This window comes from Carlito syrichta, unplaced genomic scaffold (assembly GCF_000164805.1).
Source record: "Carlito syrichta isolate Samal-C Ts95f unplaced genomic scaffold, Tarsius_syrichta-2.0.1 Scaffold304408, whole genome shotgun sequence".
NCBI lineage: Eukaryota > Metazoa > Chordata > Mammalia > Primates > Tarsiidae > Carlito > Carlito syrichta.
The window spans coordinates 300,039-304,715 of NW_007248504.1; positions in this window are offsets into that span (position 1 = coordinate 300,039).

Below are 4,677 nucleotides of genomic sequence, written 5' to 3' on the forward strand. Positions count from 1 at the left end.
AAAAAAAAAAAAAAAAAAAAAATGAGGTCATCAGGATGGGTCTAATCCAATATGAATGATGTCCTTTTAAGTAGAGGCGATGAGGACCAAGACACACACCGAGGGAAGACCCTGTGGAGACATAAAGAGAAGGAGGTCATCTGCAGGCCAGGGAGCGAGGCCTTAGGAGAAACCAACTCTGCTGACACCTTGTTATTGGATTTCTAGCCTCCAAAATTGTGAGAAGATAAGTTGTTGTTGTTCAAGCCACCCAGTGTGTAGCACTCTGTTGGGACCACCCTAGTAAACTAATATATCTTCCCTTGGGAACAGCTGCAAGTATAATATCCTTCCTCTGCTTACTAGCTCTATTCCTCGAACTGCTAATAAGTTGCCCTCTGGATTCAGAGATGACAAGGAAGGCATCACCAGCAGATGTGTGCCTGAAGTCCTTTCTTAGTGACTCTGGAGTCATCTACACATGCGTGTATGCATGTCTCCCTCTCCCTCTCCCAGTCTCTTTCACTCTTGCCCCTCTCACTCTCATACGCGCTCTCCTTCCATCTCTCTTTCTCTTTCTCTCTCTCTCTGTCACACACACACACACACACACACGTGCGCCATGGATATGCAAAGGCTTGCCAGGTGCTTCTGGCTGGGGAACATTCTTTGGAGGGGAACTGATAGGAGACGAGGGTCTGTGTATATAACCCACCTCCTTGGTCCTCTCCATTCTAGCCTATCTACTCACCAAATATGCAACTCCATTTCTTCTCTGCATCAAGGTTGAACCCAGGGGCCATTGTCTTCCTAAGTTTATTTCCAACTACACCAGCACAACACACAGACCCATGTATGCCTGGGTGGGTGCATGTTTCCCAGACAGGGTCTGTGTCTCATTGCTTGCAGGCATAATGCGGGCCTTCAGGGTCCTAGGCCTGAGCTGATGAGACAGGACAAATGATGACAGTTGATGCACGTCTTCTGGCTCACAAGCCCTCCATGGTACAATCATCTTTTTGGTTACAGCATCTATTTATCTGCTCTGTGAAATCTTGGTTAGGGGCATTAGGAGAAACCATACCACTAACAGCGTCCAGTGTAGACCACCTCTCCCCACCTTGGAAGTCTCATCGCACCTACTGTTTGATCTATTCCAGTCTTTTTGACTGCACTCTGAGACAAGTGTAAGTATATGAGAGGGGATTTTTTAAAAATCTGGAATTATCTTTTGGAGGGCAGGCCCTTTGTAGTACAGGCTTCTTCCTCTAGGTAAGTGTTCTAGGAATCCATCGGCATCAATGTACCAGGTAGCATTGTTGTGAAACCTATGTTCAGCTTCAGTGAATTTTTTGGGAGATTCTTTCAGTAGGTTTGTCCATTTCCCGATGGGTGATTTACAAGTGCACCTGACAACACCATGGTGAGTATTTAGTAGTTTTTGACCAAAAATGGCCTGACCCCTGTGCACCACCCTTCCTAGTCACCTGATCTTGACTCCCAAGTGACTGTTTGTTTGTTTCCTCAGATGAAAGAAAAATCCTCAAAAGGAATTGTTTTGCTGATATGGAAAAAGTGAAGCAAAATATGGCAGAAGCACTAAAAGGCATCAAAATTGATGAGTTCAAAAACTGTTTTGAGTAGTGGAAAAAGCATCTCCATAGGTGTATTGAATCAAATGGAGAGTACTCTGAAGGTGACTGAAGTTTAAACATGTAAGAATAAATACACAATTTTTTATAAATAAATTCTGTTTTGGGGGGATCACTTCTGGTACAACTCCTGTCACTTACCAATCTCCCCTTTATGGCAGGCTCTTTTCGGGATCATCTTTGTCCCCATCACCGTACCCAGCACAAGTCCCATTATGCCTTGGGGCTCAATTAACATTTCCTCAAGGAATAAATGATGCTCATAATTTAGATTAATCTGAACATAAATAGCAACTTTAATCTCAAAGTATTCCTCCCTTTTCATCTTCACTGTGACCATCATTTCAGTGAGGAAAACAGGGACACATGGAAAGTAGAGAGTAGAGGGGCTTTAGAGGAACCTCTACTCCCATTTTCCAAATCGTCCTTTCATTCCCCTTGAACTGATACACTTAAGGTGAGTCTCCTCTCAAATAGTTGGTACAATGCCTTCCACTGTGCCTGGACTGAAGTCGGTTTTCGGTAAATGTATATATTGAATAAACGAATGAGTGAATAAGCAAGTTAACTGTCATTCAGAGTGAAGTACAGATGTTCACATGTTGGAGACCAATAGCCTAGACTAAGAACCAGCTAGCTGCTCCTGCCCAGACTGTGTCTGGCAGCCAGACCTGGGCTTGGGTTGCCTGTGCTCAGTTGGAGAGCTTCCTCCTCTCTCCCCTGCTCCCTCCTCTCCTTCCTCCCTCTTCCCTCTTTTCCTCCCCCCCTTTCCTCCCTTCCTCTCTTCTCCCTTCTTTTCTCCATCATTTGTAGCATGAGCTGGGTGAGAAGGAGGTAAGGGAGGTAAAGAGAATGCCCAAGCAGCATTCTGGGCTCTGTGCCAGATGCACCACTCACTCCCGGTCCTGGGCCTTAGGAGGCCACGGAGTCCCCTCGGTGTCATAACAGTTCCTGCCTCCAGGGGTGGCTGTGGACTCCAATGAGATGACGCACTTGGTCATTGTGACCCTTATGTGATCACTGTCCTTATATGACTGCTGAGAGCGCCTACACAGAGCCCTGGCACACAGTTGCATTAAACAAATATTAGATAAGAGCGTGAGCAGCTCTGGAGCCAAGTCCTGCTCTGGCACACTCGGACGTGCCTCAGCATCACCTGAGCTTGGCCACGAGACTGGCCTGGCAGCAAGACAGTAGGGGCCTGACGGTGCTGGCCTGCAGCTTCTTTTAGGGTCTGAGAAGGTCTGAGGGTCTTTGACCTCACAGAAGGTGGGGAGGGTCTTCTCCATCCCCCATCCCCAGATAGGCTTCTGACTAAGGGTATCTGCGTGGGATTTCAGAGGGTGGACCTACCCTGCCTTAAATGTGGCTGGGAGGAGGCTGAGGCCAGTGCTCCTGGGTCTGGGAGCTTGGGGTTAAGCCCCGGCACACAGGTTACTGCCTGGTGCTCAGACGCCCCTCTAAGCCGCTGGTTGTTGACCCACCTCGTTCCTTCTCCTGCCCAAACACTCCCAACCCTAGGCTGGGGGCAGGGAGCTGGGAAGAGTATCTTTCTCTGAGAGTACCAGCAGTTAACAAACCTGGCTTGTGTGACATCCAGAGGTCACTGAAGGAGGCGGTTGACTGACAAGGGCATATCCAAGGGTGGGAAGAGTTTAATCTTAAGGTAACAGTTGCATTTTTAGCTCAATATCAACAAGAGCCTGGAGGCACAACATTCCCTGTAGGTGCATTCCCAGGGTATAGACAAAGCCAGCTGGCTTGTGGGAGATAGGACCCTGGCAGGAAGGAGGGCAGATCCAGCGTGGGGCACACACACATGCACACATGTACACAGAGACACACGTGCACACAAACACACAGACATGCACACAGACACAAAGATTTATGTATGCACATGTGTACAGACATATAGACACACACATTAATATACACATGTGCCACGTGCATACAGACATACATGTGTACACCGACACACACGCATACATGCATACACATACACAGAGACCCACACCAATACACACACACACACACACACACACACACACACACACACCTGCATGCACAGGTACACATGGAGTGCCAACTCAGGGAGTCTGGGGAGCTTTGCCAGTGTGCATCAGAACCACCTGGACTGGGCTGCTTACTACAGGCACAAGCCCCAAGCCCCATCCCAGGGGTTGTAACCTGGTAGCTTGAGTGACTCCAGGAAATCTGCATTTTCCATGAGCTCCTCAGGTGGTGTGGAAGGGGTGAGCTATGGGCCACACTCTAAGAAACACTTTTTAATGCTCAGAATTATGATAATGAGAGTTCAGATTGAGAAACACGGGAACTGAATAATTTTAAAGACTGGGTCACCTCTGGGGGAGGAAGTCTGTCCCCCAAACAGTGTTCTAAACAACTGGGGGAGGGGACTTAGAGGGGTGTGGTTAAGGAGACGGGAGTCAGGAAGATTAAACAAGAAGATCCCAGTTTAGCAAGGGGGACAGATTAACCTCCTGATCCTTCCATGTGGACTCCCCCTTTCTTTCTCTTCCTCCTCCATCTCTTGGACTGCTATGGGGGCCGCAAGGCCAGGGACAATCAACCAGTGATCCGACTCCTTAGAGGGGCGAGGCCCGGCCCCCACAGGAGCGCTTCCTCTCTCCATCTCCCAGGCCCCCTCCAACTCCCTCATCCCCACCAGGCCACATCATTCTGGCCCTTTCTCAAATTTCCCCCTCAATCTACAGGGTTTGCCCCATCCATCATCTTCCTCCCTAGGAGAGGCGCCCAGTGGACACATCCTGGCCTTGCTCTCCTCTTGGTGACAAAGGCAGGCCCAGAGAGTGCGGGTGGCAGTCCTAGCTCTATCTTTACCAGCTGGTGGCTTTGGACTAACCCCAGGATACCTCTTTAAGGTCGAGTGTTGTTGTGGAAAGTCAAATATAGGGGGTTTACTGGAGAGTGTGCTAGCCTTCCAAATGCCCTTGGAATACAAATGCTCATTATGCAGGTACCCTTGTTGATGAGGTGTGCCCCTCCTCCCCTGGCAGTTTCCCTC